Below are 24,553 nucleotides of genomic sequence, written 5' to 3' on the forward strand. Positions count from 1 at the left end.
AACAAGCTCCTATGATATTGTTATATCCTCACACTCAGTCATTTAGAATAATATGTGGGTTGCAACTGATGCCCCCGCCCACCGTATTAAAAGTGGGGCATTTTTCAGTGAAACGCGTCAAGTCACAGTGGCAGCGGCTCTCCGTTGTTAATATAAAGACAGTCAACGAGTAGAGACAAATCTTAAATTGTTTACTTTAGTTTGCAGATATTTATGATGGATGCACTCTATGTTTTGAAATCTTCTGAAGGTTGACAACATGCCGAAAAAAACACAGCAGATTACGACCAGTCGGCGCGAGAGACCGTGCTGTGACTCCCTCCTTTTCCGCTGACCCATTGGCAGTATCACTTTTCGGCCCGCGTTAACTCCCATAACCTTTTGTAATAAAAGTCTGCGATCGGATGCATATTTGTGTTGCCCATCAGTCATAAAACATCGAACTTCACGTTCACAGTCTGCCGTGTGTTTTTGTAGCGATCGAAATCATATTGAACCCGCGAGCTAGAGTCACAATGAGGAGACTGAGTCTCCCACTTCACTCAGCAGTCAGTATCGCTTCTCGGCCTTTTGGCTAAGATCAAGTGTAGTATCTGTTCTTATCAGTTTAATATCTGATACGTCCCCTACCCGGGGACCATATATTAAATTGCTTTTTGGAAGAGGGAGATGGAAAAGGGGCTTGCCCCGTCCACTCCACGCATCGACCTGGTATTGCAGCACTTCCAGAAACGGTGCACCCCCCTCCCTCAACGTGTTGAAAACAGACCACGTAGGACGTGTCTCTAATGTGCCCTCGCCTTGATTTCTTGTTTTCGCCATGCTAGCGTGCAAATTGCGTATGTGTTGACTGAGCCCCTCTACCAGGTGCGCATTTCTAATAGTCATGCGCTATGGCATCATTTACACACTTGCCCAACTTCTCTTTTTGGAACTTTGGCCGTGTTTGAACTTTTCGCCACTGTCTGGCACTTTCCTTTTGAGGACCTGTTACATGCATCTCACTGTAAAATGAATTGAACCGGTACCTGTTGAGTGAGACCACTAGCTGCCAGTTCAGTCAGATGAATAGATCCATTCCCCCAACGTGAAAATCCACTCTGCATAATTTCTGCCGCTGTTTGCCACAGTCGGGTCTGTGCCGATATGTCAAAAGAAAGGCAAACACTCTTCATATGGTTGCGCTTTTATTTATAATATTATTTTCTTCTTTCCTTTAGTTTCAAACAGAGAAGCATGTGGATATATTTTTAACAAAGTGTTGTTCACACTCCAGACCAATAGGTGGCAGCAGCGGGCGGATCACGCCGTGTCTCTAATGTGAGGAGACAGGCCTGTTTTTTAGTCTTTCCGCTGACTTTTTTCTTTTAAATGCAGATCAAACAACACTTGATTGCAGTGTCATTTATCTTTGTCTGGTGTGAACTCACTTAGGTTTTTGCCTCATTTATTGGCGATCAATGGACAGCCTGGCCATGTTAGCTTAGCTTTTACTATGGATATACAGCATGGCGTGATGAGATATGTGCCCATTTCTCTCAAGTAAAATGTGAACAAGTTTTGTTCAGTCTCACTACAAAAGTGTCTCTTGTATATTAGCGTCCTGTAGATTATCAGAGCCTTTATAGTGTGTGGTTCTGGACTGGTCATTGCTATACATTGCCAGCACCATCACCTATCATCGTATGACCGTGAATGAGGCCCCTGTGTGTGAGGTGTACAAGTCATACTTACCTGGCAGGGGAGATACCATGATCAAGAAGGTGGTTCACCCAGGGCGAGGCTCGGTCACTGCACTCCGATTGAGCTGACCTCTGCGAATTCCCCAAATGTGGGAATCTCGACTGCATAATTTCTGGTAGTGGGGGACTGCGTTCGCGCTCTCCCCTGATGTGCTTGTTTAATGCAACCAACAGCTGTGGCAGCATATGGCACTAGAGAACCGCGTGCATCAAACGCCATTTCACGCTCAATCACAGGCTTTGCCCTTGCCCGTTGTGTCAGTGCAAGTCGGTACCGCATCACTTCACATCTGTGCCACTACTGAAGAAGCAAAAGAAGCTCCTATGATATTGTTATATCCTCACACTCAGTCATTTAGAATAATATGTGGGTTGCAACTGATGCCCCCGCCCACCGTATTAAAAGTGGGGCATTTTTCAGTGAAACGCGTCAAGTCACAGTGGCAGCGGCTCTCCGTTGTTAATATAAAGACAGTCAACGAGTAGAGACAAATCTTAAATTGTTTACTTTAGTTTGCAGATATTTATGATGGATGCACTCTATGTTTTGAAATCTTCTGAAGGTTGACAACATGCCGAAAAAAACACAGCAGATTACGACCAGTCGGCGCGAGAGACCGTGCTGTGACTCCCTCCTTTTCCGCTGACCCATTGGCAGTATCACTTTTCGGCCCGCGTTAACTCCCATAACCTTTTGTAATAAAAGTCTGCGATCGGATGCATATTTGTGTTGCCCATCAGTCATAAAACATCGAACTTCACGTTCACAGTCTGCCGTGTGTTTTTGTAGCGATCGAAATCATATTGAACCCGCGAGCTAGAGTCACAATGAGGAGACTGAGTCTCCCACTTCACTCAGCAGTCAGTATCGCTTCTCGGCCTTTTGGCTAAGATCAAGTGTAGTATCTGTTCTTATCAGTTTAATATCTGATACGTCCCCTACCCGGGGACCATATATTAAATTGCTTTTTGGAAGAGGGAGATGGAAAAGGGGCTTGCCCCGTCCACTCCACGCATCGACCTGGTATTGCAGCACTTCCAGAAACGGTGCACCCCCCTCCCTCAACGTGTTGAAAACAGACCACGTAGGACGTGTCTCTAATGTGCCCTCGCCTTGATTTCTTGTTTTCGCCATGCTAGCGTGCAAATTGCGTATGTGTTGACTGAGCCCCTCTACCAGGTGCGCATTTCTAATAGTCATGCGCTATGGCATCATTTACACACTTGCCCAACTTCTCTTTTTGGAACTTTGGCCGTGTTTGAACTTTTCGCCACTGTCTGGCACTTTCCTTTTGAGGACCTGTTACATGCATCTCACTGTAAAATGAATTGAACCGGTACCTGTTGAGTGAGACCACTAGCTGCCAGTTCAGTCAGATGAATAGATCCATTCCCCCAACGTGAAAATCCACTCTGCATAATTTCTGCCGCTGTTTGCCACAGTCGGGTCTGTGCCGATATGTCAAAAGAAAGGCAAACACTCTTCATATGGTTGCGCTTTTATTTATAATATTATTTTCTTCTTTCCTTTAGTTTCAAACAGAGAAGCATGTGGATATATTTTTAACAAAGTGTTGTTCACACTCCAGACCAATAGGTGGCAGCAGCGGGCGGATCACGCCGTGTCTCTAATGTGAGGAGACAGGCCTGTTTTTTAGTCTTTCCGCTGACTTTTTTCTTTTAAATGCAGATCAAACAACACTTGATTGCAGTGTCATTTATCTTTGTCTGGTGTGAACTCACTTAGGTTTTTGCCTCATTTATTGGCGATCAATGGACAGCCTGGCCATGTTAGCTTAGCTTTTACTATGGATATACAGCATGGCGTGATGAGATATGTGCCCATTTCTCTCAAGTAAAATGTGAACAAGTTTTGTTCAGTCTCACTACAAAAGTGTCTCTTGTATATTAGCGTCCTGTAGATTATCAGAGCCTTTATAGTGTGTGGTTCTGGACTGGTCATTGCTATACATTGCCAGCACCATCACCTATCATCGTATGACCGTGAATGAGGCCCCTGTGTGTGAGGTGTACAAGTCATACTTACCTGGCAGGGGAGATACCATGATCAAGAAGGTGGTTCACCCAGGGCGAGGCTCGGTCACTGCACTCCGATTGAGCTGACCTCTGCGAATTCCCCAAATGTGGGAATCTCGACTGCATAATTTCTGGTAGTGGGGGACTGCGTTCGCGCTCTCCCCTGATGTGCTTGTTTAATGCAACCAACAGCTGTGGCAGCATATGGCACTAGAGAACCGCGTGCATCAAACGCCATTTCACGCTCAATCACAGGCTTTGCCCTTGCCCGTTGTGTCAGTGCAAGTCGGTACCGCATCACTTCACATCTGTGCCACTACTGAAGAAGCAAAAGAAGCTCCTATGATATTGTTATATCCTCACACTCAGTCATTTAGAATAATATGTGGGTTGCAACTGATGCCCCCGCCCACCGTATTAAAAGTGGGGCATTTTTCAGTGAAACGCGTCAAGTCACAGTGGCAGCGGCTCTCCGTTGTTAATATAAAGACAGTCAATGAGTAGAGACAAATCTTAAATTGTTTACTTTAGTTTGCAGATATTTATGATGGATGCACTCTATGTTTTGAAATCTTCTGAAGGTTGACAACATGCCGAAAAAAACACAGCAGATTACGACCAGTCGGCGCGAGAGACCGTGCTGTGACTCCCTCCTTTTCCGCTGACCCATTGGCAGTATCACTTTTCGGCCCGCGTTAACTCCCATAACCTTTTGTAATAAAAGTCTGCGATCGGATGCATATTTGTGTTGCCCATCAGTCATAAAACATCGAACTTCACGTTCACAGTCTGCCGTGTGTTTTTGTAGCGATCGAAATCATATTGAACCCGCGAGCTAGAGTCACAATGAGGAGACTGAGTCTCCCACTTCACTCAGCAGTCAGTATCGCTTCTCGGCCTTTTGGCTAAGATCAAGTGTAGTATCTGTTCTTATCAGTTTAATATCTGATACGTCCCCTACCCGGGGACCATATATTAAATTGCTTTTTGGAACAGGGAGATGGAAAAGGGGCTTGCCCTGTCCACTCCACGCATCGACCTGGTATTGCAGCACTTCCAGAAACGGTGCACCCCCCTCCCTCAACGTGTTGAAAACAGACCACGTAGGACGTGTCTCTAATGTGCCCTCGCCTTGATTTCTTGTTTTCGCCATGCTAGCGTGCAAATTGCGTATGTGTTGACTGAGCCCCTCTACCAGGTGCGCATTTCTAATAGTCATGCGCTATGGCATCATTTACACACTTGCCCAACTTCTCTTTTTGGAACTTTGGCCGTGTTTGAACTTTTCGCCACTGTCTGGCACTTTCCTTTTGAGGACCTGTTACATGCATCTCACTGTAAAATGAATTGAACCGGTACCTGTTGAGTGAGACCACTAGCTGCCAGTTCAGTCAGATGAATAGATCCATTCCCCCAACGTGAAAATCCACTCTGCATAATTTCTGCCGCTGTTTGCCACAGTCGGGTCTGTGCCGATATGTCAAAAGAAAGGCAAACACTCTTCATATGGTTGCGCTTTTATTTATAATATTATTTTCTTCTTTCCTTTAGTTTCAAACAGAGAAGCATGTGGATATATTTTTAACAAAGTGTTGTTCACACTCCAGACCAATAGGTGGCAGCAGCGGGCGGATCACGCCGTGTCTCTAATGTGAGGAGACAGGCCTGTTTTTTAGTCTTTCCGCTGACTTTTTTCTTTTAAATGCAGATCAAACAACACTTGATTGCAGTGTCATTTATCTTTGTCTGGTGTGAACTCACTTAGGTTTTTGCCTCATTTATTGGCGATCAATGGACAGCCTGGCCATTTTAGCTTAGCTTTTACTATGGATATACAGCATGGCGTGATGAGATATGTGCCCATTTCTCTCAAGTAAAATGTGAACAAGTTTTGTTCAGTCTCACTACAAAAGTGTCTCTTGTATATTAGCGTCCTGTAGATTATCAGAGCCTTTATAGTGTGTGGGTCTGGACTGGTCATTGCTATATATTGCCAGCACCATCACCTATCATCGTATGACCGTGAATGAGGCCCCTGTGTGTGAGGTGTACAAGTCATACTTACCTGGCAGGGGAGATACCATGATCAAGAAGGTGGTTCACCCAGGGCGAGGCTCGGTCATTGCACTCCGATTGAGCTGACCTCTGTGAATTCCCCAAATGTGGGAATCTCGACTGCATAATTTCTGGTAGTGGGGGACTGCGTTCGCGCTCTCCCCTGATGTGCTTGTTTAATGCAACCAACAGCTGTGGCAGCATATGGCACTAGAGAACCGCGTGCATCAAACGCCATTTCACGCTCAATCACAGGCTTTGCCCTTGCCCGTTGTGTCAGTGCAAGTCGGTACCGCATCACTTCACATCTGTGCCACTACTGAAGAAGCAAAACAAGCTCCTATGATATTGTTATATCCTCACACTCAGTCATTTAGAATAATATGTGGGTTGCAACTGATGCCCCCGCCCACCGTATTAAAAGTGGGGCATTTTTCAGTGAAACGCGTCAAGTCACAGTGGCAGCGGCTCTCCGTTGTTAATATAAAGACAGTCAACGAGTAGAGACAAATCTTAAATTGTTTACTTTAGTTTGCAGATATTTATGATGGATGCACTCTATGTTTTGAAATCTTCTGAAGGTTGACAACATGCCGAAAAAAACACAGCAGATTACGACCAGTCGGCGCGAGAGACCGTGCTGTGACTCCCTCCTTTTCCGCTGACCCATTGGCAGTATCACTTTTCGGCCCGCGTTAACTCCCATAACCTTTTGTAATAAAAGTCTGCGATCGGATGCATATTTGTGTTGCCCATCAGTCATAAAACATCGAACTTCACGTTCACAGTCTGCCGTGTGTTTTTGTAGCGATCGAAATCATATTGAACCCGCGAGCTAGAGTCACAATGAGGAGACTGAGTCTCCCACTTCACTCAGCAGTCAGTATCGCTTCTCGGCCTTTTGGCTAAGATCAAGTGTAGTATCTGTTCTTATCAGTTTAATATCCGATACGTCCCCTACCCGGGGACCATATATTAAATTGCTTTTTGGAAGAGGGAGATGGAAAAGGGGCTTGCCCCGTCCACTCCACGCATCGACCTGGTATTGCAGCACTTCCAGAAACGGTGCACCCCCCTCCCTCAACGTGTTGAAAACAGACCACGTAGGACGTGTCTCTAATGTGCCCTCGCCTTGATTTCTTGTTTTCGCCATGCTAGCGTGCAAATTGCGTATGTGTTGACTGAGCCCCTCTACCAGGTGCGCATTTCTAATAGTCATGCGCTATGGCATCATTTACACACTTGCCCAACTTCTCTTTTTGGAACTTTGGCCGTGTTTGAACTTTTCGCCACTGTCTGGCACTTTCCTTTTGAGGACCTGTTACATGCATCTCACTGTAAAATGAATTGAACCGGTACCTGTTGAGTGAGACCACTAGCTGCCAGTTCAGTCAGATGAATAGATCCATTCCCCCAACGTGAAAATCCACTCTGCATAATTTCTGCCGCTGTTTGCCACAGTCGGGTCTGTGCCGATATGTCAAAAGAAAGGCAAACACTCTTCATATGGTTGCGCTTTTATTTATAATATTATTTTCTTCTTTCCTTTAGTTTCAAACAGAGAAGCATGTGGATATATTTTTAACAAAGTGTTGTTCACACTCCAGACCAATAGGTGGCAGCAGCGGGCGGATCACGCCGTGTCTCTAATGTGAGGAGACAGGCCTGTTTTTTAGTCTTTCCGCTGACTTTTTTCTTTTAAATGCAGATCAAACAACACTTGATTGCAGTGTCATTTATCTTTGTCTGGTGTGAACTCACTTAGGTTTTTGCCTCATTTATTGGCGATCAATGGACAGCCTGGCCATGTTAGCTTAGCTTTTACTATGGATATACAGCATGGCGTGATGAGATATGTGCCCATTTCTCTCAAGTAAAATGTGAGCAAGTTTTGTTCAGTCTCACTACAAAAGTGTCTCTTGTATATTAGCGTCCTGTAGATTATCAGAGCCTTTATAGTGTGTGGTTCTGGACTGGTCATTGCTATACATTGCCAGCACCATCACCTATCATCGTATGACCGTGAATGAGGCCCCTGTGTGTGAGGTGTACAAGTCATACTTACCTGGCAGGGGAGATACCATGATCAAGAAGGTGGTTCACCCAGGGCGAGGCTCAGTCACTGCACTCCGATTGAGCTGACCTCTGCGAATTCCCCAAATGTGGGAATCTCGACTGCATAATTTCTGGTAGTGGGGGACTGCGTTCGCGCTCTCCCCTGATGTGCTTGTTTAATGCAACCAACAGCTGTGGCAGCATATGGCACTAGAGAACCGCGTGCATCAAACGCCATTTCACGCTCAATCACAGGCTTTGCCCTTGCCCGTTGTGTCAGTGCAAGTCGGTACCGCATCACTTCACATCTGTGCCACTACTGAAGAAGCAAAACAAGCTCCTATGATATTGTTATATCCTCACACTCAGTCATTTAGAATAATATGTGGGTTGCAACTGATGCCCCCGCCCACCGTATTAAAAGTGGGGCATTTTTCAGTGAAACGCGTCAAGTCACAGTGGCAGCGGCTCTCCGTTGTTAATATAAAGACAGTCAACGAGTAGAGACAAATCTTAAATTGTTTACTTTAGTTTGCAGATATTTATGATGGATGCACTCTATGTTTTGAAATCTTCTGAAGGTTGACAACATGCCGAAAAAAACACAGCAGATTACGACCAGTCGGCGCGAGAGACCGTGCTGTGACTCCCTCCTTTTCCGCTGACCCATTGGCAGTATCACTTTTCGGCCCGCGTTAACTCCCATAACCTTTTGTAATAAAAGTCTGCGATCGGATGCATATTTGTGTTGCCCATCAGTCATAAAACATCGAACTTCACGTTCACAGTCTGCCGTGTGTTTTTGTAGCGATCGAAATCATATTGAACCCGCGAGCTAGAGTCACAATGAGGAGACTGAGTCTCCCACTTCACTCAGCAGTCAGTATCGCTTCTCGGCCTTTTGGCTAAGATCAAGTGTAGTATCTGTTCTTATCAGTTTAATATCTGATACGTCCCCTACCTGGGGACCATATATTAAATTGCTTTTTGGAAGAGGGAGATGGAAAAGGGGCTTGCCCCGTCCACTCCACGCATCGACCTGGTATTGCAGCACTTCCAGAAACGGTGCACCCCCCTCCCTCAACGTGTTGAAAACAGACCACGTAGGACGTGTCTCTAATGTGCCCTCGCCTTGATTTCTTGTTTTCGCCATGCTAGCGTGCAAATTGCGTATGTGTTGACTGAGCCCCTCTACCAGGTGCGCATTTCTAATAGTCATGCGCTATGGCATCATTTACACACTTGCCCAACTTCTCTTTTTGGAACTTTGGCCGTGTTTGAACTTTTCGCCACTGTCTGGCACTTTCCTTTTGAGGACCTGTTACATGCATCTCACTGTAAAATGAATTGAACCGGTACCTGTTGAGTGAGACCACTAGCTGCCAGTTCAGTCAGATGAATAGATCCATTCCCCCAACGTGAAAATCCACTCTGCATAATTTCTGCCGCTGTTTGCCACAGTCGGGTCTGTGCCGATATGTCAAAAGAAAGGCAAACACTCTTCATATGGTTGCGCTTTTATTTATAATATTATTTTCTTCTTTCCTTTAGTTTCAAACAGAGAAGCATGTGGATATATTTTTAACAAAGTGTTGTTCACACTCCAGACCAATAGGTGGCAGCAGCGGGCGTGTCTCACGCCGTGTCTCTAATGTGAGGAGACAGGCCTGTTTTTTAGTCTTTCCGCTGACTTTTTTCTTTTAAATGCAGATCAAACAACACTTGATTGCAGTGTCATTTATCTTTGTCTGGTGTGAACTCACTTAGGTTTTTGCCTCATTTATTGGCGATCAATGGACAGCCTGGCCATGTTAGCTTAGCTTTTACTATGGATATACAGCATGGCGTGATGAGATATGTGCCCATTTCTCTCAAGTAAAATGTGAACAAGTTTTGTTCAGTCTCACTACAAAAGTGTCTCTTGTATATTAGCGTTCTGTAGATTATCAGAGCCTTTATAGTGTGTGGTTCTGGACTGGTCATTGCTATACATTGCCAGCACCATCACCTATCATCGTATGACCGTGAATGAGGCCCCTGTGTGTGAGGTGTACAAGTCATACTTACCTGGCAGGGGAGATACCATGATCAAGAAGGTGGTTCACCCAGGGCGAGGCTCGGTCACTGCACTCCGATTGAGCTGACCTCTGCGAATTCCCCAAATGTGGGAATCTCGACTGCATAATTTCTGGTAGTGGGGGACTGCGTTCGCGCTCTCCCCTGATGTGCTTGTTTAATGCAACCAACAGCTGTGGCAGCATATGGCACTAGAGAACCGCGTGCATCAAACGCCATTTCACGCTCAATCACAGGCTTTGCCCTTGCCCGTTGTGTCAGTGCAAGTCGGTACCGCATCACTTCACATCTGTGCCACTACTGAAGAAGCAAAACAAGCTCCTATGATATTGTTATATCCTCACACTCAGTCATTTAGAATAATATGTGGGTTGCAACTGATGCCCCCGCCCACCGTATTAAAAGTGGGGCATTTTTCAGTGAAACGCGTCAAGTCACAGTGGCAGCGGCTCTCCGTTGTTAATATAAAGACAGTCAACGAGTAGAGACAAATCTTAAATTGTTTACTTTAGTTTGCAGATATTTATGATGGATGCACTCTATGTTTTGAAATCTTCTGAAGGTTGACAACATGCCGAAAAAAACACAGCAGATTACGACCAGTCGGCGCGAGAGACCGTGCTGTGACTCCCTCCTTTTCCGCTGACCCATTGGCAGTATCACTTTTCGGCCCGCGTTAACTCCCATAACCTTTTGTAATAAAAGTCTGCGATCGGATGCATATTTGTGTTGCCCATCAGTCATAAAACATCGAACTTCACGTTCACAGTCTGCCGTGTGTTTTTGTAGCGATCGAAATCATATTGAACCCGCGAGCTAGAGTCACAATGAGGAGACTGAGTCTCCCACTTCACTCAGCAGTCAGTATCGCTTCTCGGCCTTTTGGCTAAGATCAAGTGTAGTATCTGTTCTTATCAGTTTAATATCTGATACGTCCCCTACCCGGGGACCATATATTAAATTGCTTTTTGGAAGAGGGAGATGGAAAAGGGGCTTGCCCCGTCCACTCCACGCATCCACCTGGTATTGCAGCACTTCCAGAAACGGTGCACCCCCCTCCCTCAACGTGTTGAAAACAGACCACGTAGGACGTGTCTCTAATGTGCCCTCGCCTTGATTTCTTGTTTTCGCCATGCTAGCGTGCAAATTGCGTATGTGTTGACTGAGCCCCTCTACCAGGTGCGCATTTCTAATAGTCATGCGCTATGGCATCATTTACACACTTGCCCAACTTCTCTTTTTGGAACTTTGGCCGTGTTTGAACTTTTCGCCACTGTCTGGCACTTTCCTTTTGAGGACCTGTTACATGCATCTCACTGTAAAATGAATTGAACCGGTACCTGTTGAGTGAGACCACTAGCTGCCAGTTCAGTCAGATGAATAGATCCATTCCCCCAACGTGAAAATCCACTCTGCATAATTTCTGCCGCTGTTTGCCACAGTCGGGTCTGTGCCGATATGTCAAAAGAAAGGCAAACACTCTTCATATGGTTGCGCTTTTATTTATAATATTATTTTCTTCTTTCCTTTAGTTTCAAACAGAGAAGCATGTGGATATATTTTTAACAAAGTGTTGTTCACACTCCAGACCAATAGGTGGCAGCAGCGGGCGGATCACACCGTGTCTCTAATGTGAGGAGACAGGCCTGTTTTTTAGTCTTTCCGCTGACTTTTTTCTTTTAAATGCAGATCAAACAACACTTGATTGCAGTGTCATTTATCTTTGTCTGGTGTGAACTCACTTAGGTTTTTGCCTCATTTATTGGCGATCAATGGACAGCCTGGCCATGTTAGCTTAGCTTTTACTATGGATATACAGCATGGCGTGATGAGATATGTGCCCATTTCTCTCAAGTAAAATGTGAGCAAGTTTTGTTCAGTCTCACTACAAAAGTGTCTCTTGTATATTAGCGTTCTGTAGATTATCAGAGCCTTTATAGTGTGTGGTTCTGGACTGGTCATTGCTATACATTGCCAGCACCATCACCTATCATCGTATGACCGTGAATGAGGCCCCTGTGTGTGAGGTGTACAAGTCATACTTACCTGGCAGGGGAGATACCATGATCAAGAAGGTGGTTCACCCAGGGCGAGGCTCGGTCACTGCACTCCGATTGAGCTGACCTCTGCGAATTCCCCAAATGTGGGAATCTCGACTGCATAATTTCTGGTAGTGGGGGACTGCGTTCGCGCTCTCCCCTGATGTGCTTGTTTAATGCAACCAACAGCTGTGGCAGCATATGGCACTAGAGAACCGCGTGCATCAAACGCCATTTCACGCTCAATCACAGGCTTTGCCCTTGCCCGTTGTGTCAGTGCAAGTCGGTACCGCATCACTTCACATCTGTGCCACTACTGAAGAAGCAAAAGAAGCTCCTATGATATTGTTATATCCTCACACTCAGTCATTTAGAATAATATGTGGGTTGCAACTGATGCCCCCGCCCACCGTATTAAAAGTGGGGCATTTTTCAGTGAAACGCGTCAAGTCACAGTGGCAGCGGCTCTCCGTTGTTAATATAAAGACAGTCAACGAGTAGAGACAAATCTTAAATTGTTTACTTTAGTTTGCAGATATTTATGATGGATGCACTCTATGTTTTGAAATCTTCTGAAGGTTGACAACATGCCGAAAAAAACACAGCAGATTACGACCAGTCGGCGCGAGAGACCGTGCTGTGACTCCCTCCTTTTCCGCTGACCCATTGGCAGTATCACTTTTCGGCCCGCGTTAACTCCCATAACCTTTTGTAATAAAAGTCTGCGATCGGATGCATATTTGTGTTGCCCATCAGTCATAAAACATCGAACTTCACGTTCACAGTCTGCCGTGTGTTTTTGTAGCGATCGAAATCATATTGAACCCGCGAGCTAGAGTCACAATGAGGAGACTGAGTCTCCCACTTCACTCAGCAGTCAGTATCGCTTCTCGGCCTTTTGGCTAAGATCAAGTGTAGTATCTGTTCTTATCAGTTTAATATCTGATACGTCCCCTACCCGGGGACCATATATTAAATTGCTTTTTGGAAGAGGGAGATGGAAAAGGGGCTTGCCCCGTCCACTCCACGCATCGACCTGGTATTGCAGCACTTCCAGAAACGGTGCACCCCCCTCCCTCAACGTGTTGAAAACAGACCACGTAGGACGTGTCTCTAATGTGCCCTCGCCTTGATTTCTTGTTTTCGCCATGCTAGCGTGCAAATTGCGTATGTGTTGACTGAGCCCCTCTACCAGGTGCGCATTTCTAATAGTCATGCGCTATGGCATCATTTACACACTTGCCCAACTTCTCTTTTTGGAACTTTGGCCGTGTTTGAACTTTTCGCCACTGTCTGGCACTTTCCTTTTGAGGACCTGTTACATGCATCTCACTGTAAAATGAATTGAACCGGTACCTGTTGAGTGAGACCACTAGCTGCCAGTTCAGTCAGATGAATAGATCCATTCCCCCAACGTGAAAATCCACTCTGCATAATTTCTGCCGCTGTTTGCCACAGTCGGGTCTGTGCCGATATGTCAAAAGAAAGGCAAACACTCTTCATATGGTTGCGCTTTTATTTATAATATTATTTTCTTCTTTCCTTTAGTTTCAAACAGAGAAGCATGTGGATATATTTTTAACAAAGTGTTGTTCACACTCCAGACCAATAGGTGGCAGCAGCGGGCGGATCACGCCGTGTCTCTAATGTGAGGAGACAGGCCTGTTTTTTAGTCTTTCCGCTGACTTTTTTCTTTTAAATGCAGATCAAACAACACTTGATTGCAGTGTCATTTATCTTTGTCTGGTGTGAACTCACTTAGGTTTTTGCCTCATTTATTGGCGATCAATGGACAGCCTGGCCATGTTAGCTTAGCTTTTACTATGGATATACAGCATGGCGTGATGAGATATGTGCCCATTTCTCTCAAGTAAAATGTGAACAAGTTTTGTTCAGTCTCACTACAAAAGTGTCTCTTGTATATTAGCGTCCTGTAGATTATCAGAGCCTTTATAGTGTGTGGTTCTGGACTGGTCATTGCTATACATTGCCAGCACCATCACCTATCATCGTATGACCGTGAATGAGGCCCCTGTGTGTGAGGTGTACAAGTCATACTTACCTGGCAGGGGAGATACCATGATCAAGAAGGTGGTTCACCCAGGGCGAGGCTCGGTCACTGCACTCCGATTGAGCTGACCTCTGCGAATTCCCCAAATGTGGGAATCTCGACTGCATAATTTCTGGTAGTGGGGGACTGCGTTCGCGCTCTCCCCTGATGTGCTTGTTTAATGCAACCAACAGCTGTGGCAGCATATGGCACTAGAGAACCGCGTGCATCAAACGCCATTTCACGCTCAATCACAGGCTTTGCCCTTGCCCGTTGTGTCAGTGCAAGTCGGTACCGCATCACTTCACATCTGTGCCACTACTGAAGAAGCAAAACAAGCTCCTATGATATTGTTATATCCTCACACTCAGTCATTTAGAATAATATGTGGGTTGCAACTGATGCCCCCGCCCACCGTATTAAAAGTGGGGCATTTTTCAGTGAAACGCGTCAAGTCACAGTGGCAGCGGCTCTCCGTTGTTAATATAAAGACAGTCAACGAGTAGAGACAAATCTTAAATTGTTTACTTTAGTTTGCAGATATTTATGATGGATGCACTCTATGTTTTGAAATCTTCTGAAGGTTGACAACATGCCGAAAAAAACACAGCAGATTACGACCAGTCGGCGCGAGAGACCGTGCTGTGACTCCCTCCTTTTCCGCTGACCCATTGGCAGTATCACTTTTCGGCCCGCGTTAACTCCCATAACCTTTTGTAATAAAAGTCTGCGATCGGATGCATATTTGTGTTGCCCATCAGTCATAAAACATCGAACTTCACGTTCACAGTCTGCCGTGTGTTTTTGTAGCGATCGAAATCATATTGAACCCGCGAGCTAGAGTCACAATGAGGAGACTGAGTCTCCCACTTCACTCAGCAGTCAGTATCGCTTCTCGGCCTTTTGGCTAAGATCAAGTGTAGTATCTGTTCTTATCAGTTTAATATCTGATACGTCCCCTACCCGGGGACCATATATTAAATTGCTTTTTGGAACAGGGAGATGGAAAAGGGGCTTGCCCCGTCCACTCCACGCATCAACCTGGTATTGCAGCACTTCCAGAAACGGTGCACCCCCCTCCCTCAACGTGTTGAAAACAGACCACGTAGGACGTGTCTCTAATGTGCCCTCGCCTTGATTTCTTGTTTTCGCCATGCTAGCGTGCAAATTGCGTATGTGTTGACTGAGCCCCTCTACCAGGTGCGCATTTCTAATAGTCATGCGCTATGGCATCATTTACACACTTGCCCAACTTCTCTTTTTGGAACTTTGGCCGTGTTTGAACTTTTCGCCACTGTCTGGCACTTTCCTTTTGAGGACCTGTTACATGCATCTCACTGTAAAATGAATTGAACCGGTACCTGTTGAGTGAGACCACTAGCTGCCAGTTCAGTCAGATGAATAGATCCATTCCCCCAACGTGAAAATCCACTCTGCATAATTTCTGCCGCTGTTTGCCACAGTCGGGTCTGTGCCGATATGTCAAAAGAAAGGCAAACACTCTTCATATGGTTGCGCTTTTATTTATAATATTATTTTCTTCTTTCCTTTAGTTTCAAACAGAGAAGCATGTGGATATATTTTTAACAAAGTGTTGTTCACACTCCAGACCAATAGGTGGCAGCAGCGGGCGGATCACGCCGTGTCTCTAATGTGAGGAGACAGGCCTGTTTTTTAGTCTTTCCGCTGACTTTTTTCTTTTAAATGCAGATCAAACAACACTTGATTGCAGTGTCATTTATCTTTGTCTGGTGTGAACTCACTTAGGTTTTTGCCTCATTTATTGGCGATCAATGGACAGCCTGGCCATGTTAGCTTAGCTTTTACTATGGATATACAGCATGGCGTGATGAGATATGTGCCCATTTCTCTCAAGTAAAATGTGAACAAGTTTTGTTCAGTCTCACTACAAAAGTGTCTCTTGTATATTAGCGTTCTGTAGATTATCAGAGCCTTTATAGTGTGTGGTTCTGGACTGGTCATTGCTATACATTGCCAGCACCATCACCTATCATCGTATGACCGTGAATGAGGCCCCTGTGTGTGAGGTGTACAAGTCATACTTACCTGGCAGGGGAGATACCATGATCAAGAAGGTGGTTCACCCAGGGCGAGGCTCGGTCACTGCACTCCGATTGAGCTGACCTCTGCGAATTCCCCAAATGTGGGAATCTCGACTGCATAATTTCTGGTAGTGGGGGACTGCGTTCGCGCTCTCCCCTGATGTGCTTGTTTAATGCAACCAACAGCTGTGGCAGCATATGGCACTAGAGAACCGCGTGCATCAAACGCCATTTCACGCTCAATCACAGGCTTTGCCCTTGCCCGTTGTGTCAGTGCAAGTCGGTACCGCATCACTTCACATCTGTGCCACTACTGAAGAAGCAAAACAAGCTCCTATGATATTGTTATATCCTCACACTCAGTCATTTAGAATAATATGTGGGTTGCAACTGATGCCCCCGCCCACCGTATTAAAAGTGGGGCATTTTTCAGTGAAACGCGTCAAGTCACAGTGGCAGCGGCTCTCCGTTGTTAATATAAAGACAGTCAACGAGTAGAGACAAATCTTAAATTGTTTACTTTAGTTTGCAGATATTTATGATGGATGCACTCTATGTTTTGAAATCTTCTGAAGGTTGACAACATGCCGAAAAAAACACAGCAGATTACGACCAGTCGGCGCGAGAGACCGTGCTGTGACTCCCTCCTTTTCCGCTGACCCATTGGCAGTATCACTTTTCGGCCCGCGTTAACTCCCATAACCTTTTGTAATAAAAGTCTGCGATCGGATGCATATTTGTGTTGCCCATCAGTCATAAAACATCGAACTTCACGTTCACAGTCTGCCGTGTGTTTTTGTAGCGATCGAAATCATATTGAACCCGCGAGCTAGAGTCACAATGAGGAGACTGAGTCTCCCACTTCACTCAGCAGTCAGTATCGCTTCTCGGCCTTTTGGCTAAGATCAAGTGTAGTATCTGTTCTTATCAGTTTAATATCTGATACGTCCCCTACCCGGGGACCATATATTAAATTGCTTTTTGGAACAGGGAGATGGAAAAGGGGCTTGCCCCGTCCACTCCACGCATCGACCTGGTATTGCAGCACTTCCAGAAACGGTGCACCCCCCTCCCTCAACGTGTTGAAAACAGACCACGTAGGACGTGTCTCTAATGTGCCCTCGCCTTGATTTCTTGTTTTCGCCATGCTAGCGTGCAAATTGCGTATGTGTTGACTGAGCCCCTCTACCAGGTGCGCATTTCTAATAGTCATGCGCTATGGCATCATTTACACACTTGCCCAACTTCTCTTTTTGGAACTTTGGCCGTGTTTGAACTTTTCGCCACTGTCTGGCACTTTCCTTTTGAGGACCTGTTACATGCATCTCACTGTAAAATGAATTGAACCGGTACCTGTTGAGTGAGACCACTAGCTGCCAGTTCAGTCAGATGAATAGATCCATTCCCCCAACGTGAAAATCCACTCTGCATAATTTCTGCCGCTGTTTGCCACAGTCGGGTCTGTGCCGATATGTCAAAAGAAAGGCAAACACTCTTCATATGGTTGCGCTTTTATTTATAATATTATTTTCTTCTTTCCTTTAGTTTCAAACAGAGAAGCATGTGGATATATTTTTAACAAAGTGTTGTTCACACTCCAGACCAATAGGTGGCAGCAGCGGGCGTGTCTCACGCCGTGTCTCACGCCGTGTCTCACGCCGTGTCTCTAATGTGAGGAGACAGGCCTGTTTTTTAGTCTTTCCGCTGACTTTTTTCTTTTAAATGCAGATCAAACAACACTTGATTGCAGTGTCATTTATCTTTGTCTGGTGTGAACTCACTTAGGTTTTTGCCTCATTTATTGGCGATCAATGGACAGCCTGGCCATGTTAGCTTAGCTTTTACTATGGATATACAGCATGGCGTGATGAGATATGTGCCCATTTCTCTCAAGTAAAATGTGAACAAGTTTTGTTCAGTCTCACTACAAAAGTGTCTCTTGTATATTAGCGTTCTGTAGATTATCAGAGCCTTTATAGTGTGTGGTTCTGGACTGGTCATTGCTATACATTGCCAGCACCATCACCTATCATCGTATGACCGTGAATGAGGCCCCTGTGTGTGAGGTGTACAAGTCATACTTACCTGGCAGGGGAGATACCATGATCAAGAAGGTGGTTCACCCAGGGCGAGGCTCGGTCACTGCACTCCGATTGAGCTGACCTCTGCGAATTCCCCAAATGTGGGAATCTCGACTGCATAATTTCTGGTAGTGGGGGACGGCGTTCGCGCTCTCCCTTGATGTGCTTGTTTAATGCAACCAACAGCTGTGGCAGCATATGGCACTAGAGAACCGCGTGCATCAAACGCCATTTCACGCTCAATCACAGGCTTTGCCCTTGCCCGTTGTGTCAGTGCAAGTCGGTACCGCATCACTTCACATCTGTGCCACTACTGAAGAAGCAAAACAAGCTCCTATGATATTGTTATATCCTCACACTCAGTCATTTAGAATAATATGTGGGTTGCAACTGATGCCCCCGCCCACCGTATTAAAAGTGGGGCATTTTTCAGTGAAACGCGTCAAGTCACAGTGGCAGCGGCTCTCCGTTGTTAATATAAAGACAGTCAACGAGTAGAGACAAATCTTAAATTGTTTACTTTAGTTTGCAGATATTTATGATGGATGCACTCTATGTTTTGAAATCTTCTGAAGGTTGACAACATGCCGAAAAAAACACAGCAGATTACGACCAGTCGGCGCGAGAGACCGTGCTGTGACTCCCTCCTTTTCCGCTGACCCATTGGCAGTATCACTTTTCGGCCCGCGTTAACTCCCATAACCTTTTGTAATAAAAGTCTGCGATCGGATGCATATTTGTGTTGCCCATCAGTCATAAAACATCGAACTTCACGTTCACAGTCTGCCGTGTGTTTTTGTAGCGATCGAAATCATATTGAACCCGCGAGCTAGAGTCTCAATGAGGAGACTGAGTCTTCCACTTCACTCAGCAGTCAGTATCGCTTCTCGGCCTTTTGGCTAAGATCAAGTGTAGTATCTGTTCTTATCAGTTTAATATCCGATACGTCCCCTACCCGGGGACCATATATTAAATTGCTTTTTGGAACAGGGAGATGGAAAAGGGGCTTGCCCCGTCCACTCCACGCATCGACCTGGTATTGCAGCACTTCCAGAAACGGTGCACCCCCCTCCCTCAACGTGTTGAAAACAGACCACGTAGGACGTGTCTCTAATGTGCCCTCGCCTTGATTTCTTGTTTTCGCCATGCTAGCGTGCAAATTGCGTATGTGTTGACTGAGCCCCTCTACCAGGTGCGCATTTCTAATAGTCATGCGCTATGGCATCATTTACACACTTGCCTAACTTCTCTTTTTGGAACTTTGGCCGTGTTTGAACTTTTCGCCACTGTCTGGCACTTTCCTTTTGAGGACCTGTTACATGCATCTCACTGTAAAATGAATTGAACCGGTACCTGTTGAGTGAGACCACTAGCTGCCAGTTCAGTCAGATGAATAGATCCATTCCCCCAACGTGAAAATCCACTCTGCATAATTTCTGCCGCTGTTTGCCACAGTCGGGTCTGTGCCGATATGTCAAAAGAAAGGCAAACACTCTTCATATGGTTGCGCTTTTATTTATAATATTATTTTCTTCTTTCCTTTAGTTTCAAACAGAGAAGCATGTGGATATATTTTTAACAAAGTGTTGTTCACACTCCAGACCAATAGGTGGCAGCAGCGGGCGGATCACGCCGTGTCTCTAATGTGAGGAGACAGGCCTGTTTTTTAGTCTTTCCGCTGACTTTTTTCTTTTAAATGCAGATCAAACAACACTTGATTGCAGTGTCATTTATCTTTGTCTGGTGTGAACTCACTTAGGTTTTTGCCTCATTTATTGGCGATCAATGGACAGCCTGGCCATGTTAGCTTAGCTTTTACTATGGATATACAGCATGGCGTGATGAGATATGTGCCCATTTCTCTCAAGTAAAATGTGAACAAGTTTTGTTCAGTCTCACTACAAAAGTGTCTCTTGTATATTAGCGTTCTGTAGATTATCAGAGCCTTTATAGTGTGTGGTTCTGGACTGGTCATTGCTATACATTGCCAGCACCATCACCTATCATCGTATGACCGTGAATGAGGCCCCTGTGTGTGAGGTGTACAAGTCATACTTACCTGGCAGGGGAGATACCATGATCAAGAAGGTGGTTCACCCAGGGCGAGGCTCGGTCACTGCACTCCGATTGAGCTGACCTCTGCGAATTCCCCAAATGTGGGAATCTCGACTGCATAATTTCTGGTAGTGGGGGACTGCGTTCGCGCTCTCCCCTGATGTGCTTGTTTAATGCAACCAACAGCTGTGGCAGCATATGGCACTAGAGAACCGCGTGCATCAAACGCCATTTCACGCTCAATCACAGGCTTTGCCCTTGCCCGTTGTGTCAGTGCAAGTCGGTACCGCATCACTTCACATCTGTGCCACTACTGAAGAAGCAAAACAAGCTCCTATGATATTGTTATATCCTCACACTCAGTCATTTAGAATAATATGTGGGTTGCAACTGATGCCCCCGCCCACCGTATTAAAAGTGGGGCATTTTTCAGTGAAACGCGTCAAGTCACAGTGGCAGCGGCTCTCCGTTGTTAATATAAAGACAGTCAACGAGTAGAGACAAATCTTAAATTGTTTACTTTAGTTTGCAGATATTTATGATGGATGCACTCTATGTTTTGAAATCTTCTGAAGGTTGACAACATGCCGAAAAAAACACAGCAGATTACGACCAGTCGGCGCGAGAGACCGTGCTGTGACTCCCTCCTTTTCCGCTGACCCATTGGCAGTATCACTTTTCGGCCCGCGTTAACTCCCATAACCTTTTGTAATAAAAGTCTGCGATCGGATGCATATTTGTGTTGCCCATCAGTCATAAAACATCGAACTTCACGTTCACAGTCTGCCGTGTGTTTTTGTAGCGATCGAAATCATATTGAACCCGCGAGCTAGAGTCACAATGAGGAGACTGAGTCTCCCACTTCACTCAGCAGTCAGTATCGCTTCTCGGCCTTTTGGCTAAGATCAAGTGTAGTATCTGTTCTTATCAGTTTAATATCTGATACGTCCCCTACCCGGGGACCATATATTAAATTGCTTTTTGGAACAGGGAGATGGAAAAGGGGCTTGCCCCGTCCACTCCACGCATCGACCTGGTATTGCAGCACTTCCAGAAACGGTGCACCCCCCTCCCTCAACGTGTTGAAAACAGACCACGTAGGACGTGTCTCTAATGTGCCCTCGCCTTGATTTCTTGTTTTCGCCATGCTAGCGTGCAAATTGCGTATGTGTTGACTGAGCCCCTCTACCAGGTGCGCATTTCTAATAGTCATGCGCTATGGCATCATTTACACACTTGCCCAACTTCTCTTTTTGGAACTTTGGCCGTGTTTGAACTTTTCGCCACTGTCTGGCACTTTCCTTTTGAGGACCTGTTACATGCATCTCACTGTAAAATGAATTGAACCGGTACCTGTTGAGTGAGACCACTAGCTGCCAGTTCAGTCAGATGAATAGATCCATTCCCCCAACGTGAAAATCCACTCTGCATAATTTCTGCCGCTGTTTGCCACAGTCGGGTCTGTGCCGATATGTCAAAAGAAAGGCAAACACTCTTCATATGGTTGCGCTTTTATTTATAATATTATTTTCTTCTTTCCTTTAGTTTCAAACAGAGAAGCATGTGGATATATTTTTAACAAAGTGTTGTTCACACTCCAGACCAATAGGTGGCAGCAGCGGGCGTGTCTCACGCCGTGTCTCACGCCGTGTCTCACGCCGTGTCTCTAATGTGAGGAGACAGGCCTGTTTTTTAGTCTTTCCGCTGACTTTTTTCTTTTAAATGCAGATCAAACAACACTTGATTGCAGTGTCATTTATCTTTGTCTGGTGTGAACTCACTTAGGTTTTTGCCTCATTTATTGGCGATCAATGGACAGCCTGGCCATGTTAGCTTAGCTTTTACTATGGATATACAGCATGGCGTGATGAGATATGTGCCCATTTCTCTCAAGTAAAATGTGAACAAGTTTTGTTCAGTCTCACTACAAAAGTGTCTCTTGTATATTAGCGTTCTGTAGATTATCAGAGCCTTTATAGTGTGTGGTTCTGGACTGGTCATTGCTATACATTGCCAGCACCATCACCTATCATCGTATGACCGTGAATGAGGCCCCTGTGTGTGAGGTGTACAAGTCATACTTACCTGGCAGGGGAGATACCATGATCAAGAAGGTGGTTCACCCAGGGCGAGGCTCGGTCACTGCACTCCGATTGAGCTGACCTCTGCGAATTCCCCAAATGTGGGAATCTCGACTGCATAATTTCTGGTAGTGGGGGACGGCGTTCGCGCTCTCCCTTGATGTGCTTGTTTAATGCAACCAACAGCTGTGGCAGCATATGGCACTAGAGAACCGCGTGCATCAAACGCCATTTCACGCTCAATCACAGGCTTTGCCCTTGCCCGTTGTGTCAGTGCAAGTCGGTACCGCATCACTTCACATCTGTGCCACTACTGAAGAAGCAAAACAAGCTCCTATGATATTGTTATATCCTCACACTCAGTCATTTAGAATAATATGTGGGTTGCAACTGATGCCCCCGCCCACCGTATTAAAAGTGGGGCATTTTTCAGTGAAACGCGTCAAGTCACAGTGGCAGCGGCTCTCCGTTGTTAATATAAAGACAGTCAACGAGTAGAGACAAATCTTAAATTGTTTACTTTAGTTTGCAGATATTTATGATGGATGCACTCTATGTTTTGAAATCTTCTGAAGGTTGACAACATGCCGAAAAAAACACAGCAGATTACGACCAGTCGGCGCGAGAGACCGTGCTGTGACTCCCTCCTTTTCCGCTGACCCATTGGCAGTATCACTTTTCGGCCCGCGTTAACTCCCATAACCTTTTGTAATAAAAGTCTGCGATCGGATGCATATTTGTGTTGCCCATCAGTCATAAAACATCGAACTTCACGTTCACAGTCTGCCGTGTGTTTTTGTAGCGATCGAAATCATATTGAACCCGCGAGCTAGAGTCTCAATGAGGAGACTGAGTCTTCCACTTCACTCAGCAGTCAGTATCGCTTCTCGGCCTTTTGGCTAAGATCAAGTGTAGTATCTGTTCTTATCAGTTTAATATCCGATACGTCCCCTACCCGGGGACCATATATTAAATTGCTTTTTGGAACAGGGAGATGGAAAAGGGGCTTGCCCCGTCCACTCCACGCATCGACCTGGTATTGCAGCACTTCCAGAAACGGTGCACCCCCCTCCCTCAACGTGTTGAAAACAGACCACGTAGGACGTGTCTCTAATGTGCCCTCGCCTTGATTTCTTGTTTTCGCCATGCTAGCGTGCAAATTGCGTATGTGTTGACTGAGCCCCTCTACCAGGTGCGCATTTCTAATAGTCATGCGCTATGGCATCATTTACACACTTGCCTAACTTCTCTTTTTGGAACTTTGGCCGTGTTTGAACTTTTCGCCACTGTCTGGCACTTTCCTTTTGAGGACCTGTTACATGCATCTCACTGTAAAATGAATTGAACCGGTACCTGTTGAGTGAGACCACTAGCTGCCAGTTCAGTCAGATGAATAGATCCATTCCCCCAACGTGAAAATCCACTCTGCATAATTTCTGCCGCTGTTTGCCACAGTCGGGTCTGTGCCGATATGTCAAAAGAAAGGCAAACACTCTTCATATGGTTGCGCTTTTATTTATAATATTATTTTCTTCTTTCCTTTAGTTTCAAACAGAGAAGCATGTGGATATATTTTTAACAAAGTGTTGTTCACACTCCAGACCAATAGGTGGCAGCAGCGGGCGGATCACGCCGTGTCTCTAATGTGAGGAGACAGGCCTGTTTTTTAGTCTTTCCGCTGACTTTTTTCTTTTAAATGCAGATCAAACAACACTTGATTGCAGTGTCATTTATCTTTGTCTGGTGTGAACTCACTTAGGTTTTTGCCTCATTTATTGGCGATCAATGGACAGCCTGGCCATGTTAGCTTAGCTTTTACTATGGATATACAGCATGGCGTGATGAGATATGTGCCCATTTCTCTCAAGTAAAATGTGAACAAGTTTTGTTCAGTCTCACTACAAAAGTGTCTCTTGTATATTAGCGTTCTGTAGATTATCAGAGCCTTTATAGTGTGTGGTTCTGGACTGGTCATTGCTATACATTGCCAGCACCATCACCTATCATCGTATGACCGTGAATGAGGCCCCTGTGTGTGAGGTGTACAAGTCATACTTACCTGGCAGGGGAGATACCATGATCAAGAAGGTGGTTCACCCAGGGCGAGGCTCGGTCACTGCACTCCGATTGAGCTGACCTCTGCGAATTCCCCAAATGTGGGAATCTCGACTGCATAATTTCTGGTAGTGGGGGACTGCGTTCGCGCTCTCCCCTGATGT

General features: G+C 45.5%; 24 non-coding genes across 24 annotated transcripts; all 24 read left to right on the plus strand.

Moving 5' to 3' along the window:
• The first annotated feature begins 554 nt into the window (after positions 1 to 554).
• Positions 555 to 745, plus strand: LOC144463251 (U2 spliceosomal RNA). The gene has a single exon (XR_013491392.1). It is a non-coding gene; the product is annotated as a U2 spliceosomal RNA (small nuclear RNA).
• A 981-nt stretch (positions 746 to 1,726) lies between these two features.
• On the plus strand, positions 1,727 to 1,890 carry LOC144462938 (U1 spliceosomal RNA). The gene has a single exon (XR_013491081.1). It is a non-coding gene; the product is annotated as a U1 spliceosomal RNA (small nuclear RNA).
• Positions 1,891 to 2,609: 719 nt separating this feature from the next.
• On the plus strand, positions 2,610 to 2,800 carry LOC144463252 (U2 spliceosomal RNA). The gene has a single exon (XR_013491393.1). It is a non-coding gene; the product is annotated as a U2 spliceosomal RNA (small nuclear RNA).
• A 981-nt stretch (positions 2,801 to 3,781) lies between these two features.
• LOC144462939 (U1 spliceosomal RNA) lies at positions 3,782 to 3,945 on the plus strand. Its single transcript, XR_013491082.1, has one exon. It is a non-coding gene; the product is annotated as a U1 spliceosomal RNA (small nuclear RNA).
• Positions 3,946 to 4,664: 719 nt separating this feature from the next.
• Positions 4,665 to 4,855, plus strand: LOC144463265 (U2 spliceosomal RNA). The gene has a single exon (XR_013491406.1). It is a non-coding gene; the product is annotated as a U2 spliceosomal RNA (small nuclear RNA).
• Positions 4,856 to 5,836: 981 nt separating this feature from the next.
• Positions 5,837 to 6,000, plus strand: LOC144463360 (U1 spliceosomal RNA). The gene has a single exon (XR_013491501.1). It is a non-coding gene; the product is annotated as a U1 spliceosomal RNA (small nuclear RNA).
• Positions 6,001 to 6,719: 719 nt separating this feature from the next.
• On the plus strand, positions 6,720 to 6,910 carry LOC144463350 (U2 spliceosomal RNA). The gene has a single exon (XR_013491492.1). It is a non-coding gene; the product is annotated as a U2 spliceosomal RNA (small nuclear RNA).
• Positions 6,911 to 7,891: 981 nt separating this feature from the next.
• Positions 7,892 to 8,055, plus strand: LOC144463028 (U1 spliceosomal RNA). Its single transcript, XR_013491170.1, has one exon. It is a non-coding gene; the product is annotated as a U1 spliceosomal RNA (small nuclear RNA).
• A 719-nt stretch (positions 8,056 to 8,774) lies between these two features.
• LOC144463163 (U2 spliceosomal RNA) lies at positions 8,775 to 8,965 on the plus strand. Its single transcript, XR_013491303.1, has one exon. It is a non-coding gene; the product is annotated as a U2 spliceosomal RNA (small nuclear RNA).
• Positions 8,966 to 9,948: 983 nt separating this feature from the next.
• On the plus strand, positions 9,949 to 10,112 carry LOC144462940 (U1 spliceosomal RNA). Its single transcript, XR_013491083.1, has one exon. It is a non-coding gene; the product is annotated as a U1 spliceosomal RNA (small nuclear RNA).
• Positions 10,113 to 10,831: 719 nt separating this feature from the next.
• Positions 10,832 to 11,022, plus strand: LOC144463285 (U2 spliceosomal RNA). Its single transcript, XR_013491426.1, has one exon. It is a non-coding gene; the product is annotated as a U2 spliceosomal RNA (small nuclear RNA).
• A 981-nt stretch (positions 11,023 to 12,003) lies between these two features.
• On the plus strand, positions 12,004 to 12,167 carry LOC144462941 (U1 spliceosomal RNA). Its single transcript, XR_013491084.1, has one exon. It is a non-coding gene; the product is annotated as a U1 spliceosomal RNA (small nuclear RNA).
• Positions 12,168 to 12,886: 719 nt separating this feature from the next.
• LOC144463253 (U2 spliceosomal RNA) lies at positions 12,887 to 13,077 on the plus strand. The gene has a single exon (XR_013491394.1). It is a non-coding gene; the product is annotated as a U2 spliceosomal RNA (small nuclear RNA).
• A 981-nt stretch (positions 13,078 to 14,058) lies between these two features.
• On the plus strand, positions 14,059 to 14,222 carry LOC144462942 (U1 spliceosomal RNA). The gene has a single exon (XR_013491085.1). It is a non-coding gene; the product is annotated as a U1 spliceosomal RNA (small nuclear RNA).
• Positions 14,223 to 14,941: 719 nt separating this feature from the next.
• LOC144463273 (U2 spliceosomal RNA) lies at positions 14,942 to 15,132 on the plus strand. The gene has a single exon (XR_013491414.1). It is a non-coding gene; the product is annotated as a U2 spliceosomal RNA (small nuclear RNA).
• A 981-nt stretch (positions 15,133 to 16,113) lies between these two features.
• Positions 16,114 to 16,277, plus strand: LOC144462943 (U1 spliceosomal RNA). The gene has a single exon (XR_013491086.1). It is a non-coding gene; the product is annotated as a U1 spliceosomal RNA (small nuclear RNA).
• A 719-nt stretch (positions 16,278 to 16,996) lies between these two features.
• On the plus strand, positions 16,997 to 17,187 carry LOC144463187 (U2 spliceosomal RNA). The gene has a single exon (XR_013491327.1). It is a non-coding gene; the product is annotated as a U2 spliceosomal RNA (small nuclear RNA).
• Positions 17,188 to 18,194: 1,007 nt separating this feature from the next.
• Positions 18,195 to 18,358, plus strand: LOC144463041 (U1 spliceosomal RNA). The gene has a single exon (XR_013491183.1). It is a non-coding gene; the product is annotated as a U1 spliceosomal RNA (small nuclear RNA).
• A 719-nt stretch (positions 18,359 to 19,077) lies between these two features.
• LOC144463318 (U2 spliceosomal RNA) lies at positions 19,078 to 19,268 on the plus strand. Its single transcript, XR_013491460.1, has one exon. It is a non-coding gene; the product is annotated as a U2 spliceosomal RNA (small nuclear RNA).
• A 981-nt stretch (positions 19,269 to 20,249) lies between these two features.
• On the plus strand, positions 20,250 to 20,413 carry LOC144462945 (U1 spliceosomal RNA). The gene has a single exon (XR_013491088.1). It is a non-coding gene; the product is annotated as a U1 spliceosomal RNA (small nuclear RNA).
• Positions 20,414 to 21,132: 719 nt separating this feature from the next.
• On the plus strand, positions 21,133 to 21,323 carry LOC144463189 (U2 spliceosomal RNA). Its single transcript, XR_013491329.1, has one exon. It is a non-coding gene; the product is annotated as a U2 spliceosomal RNA (small nuclear RNA).
• Positions 21,324 to 22,330: 1,007 nt separating this feature from the next.
• LOC144463042 (U1 spliceosomal RNA) lies at positions 22,331 to 22,494 on the plus strand. The gene has a single exon (XR_013491184.1). It is a non-coding gene; the product is annotated as a U1 spliceosomal RNA (small nuclear RNA).
• A 719-nt stretch (positions 22,495 to 23,213) lies between these two features.
• On the plus strand, positions 23,214 to 23,404 carry LOC144463319 (U2 spliceosomal RNA). The gene has a single exon (XR_013491461.1). It is a non-coding gene; the product is annotated as a U2 spliceosomal RNA (small nuclear RNA).
• Positions 23,405 to 24,385: 981 nt separating this feature from the next.
• LOC144462946 (U1 spliceosomal RNA) lies at positions 24,386 to 24,549 on the plus strand. Its single transcript, XR_013491089.1, has one exon. It is a non-coding gene; the product is annotated as a U1 spliceosomal RNA (small nuclear RNA).
• Positions 24,550 to 24,553: the final 4 nt, after the last annotated feature.

The sequence above is a fragment of the Epinephelus lanceolatus genome, chromosome 4, assembly GCF_041903045.1.
Source record: "Epinephelus lanceolatus isolate andai-2023 chromosome 4, ASM4190304v1, whole genome shotgun sequence".
Lineage (NCBI taxonomy): Eukaryota > Metazoa > Chordata > Actinopteri > Perciformes > Serranidae > Epinephelus > Epinephelus lanceolatus.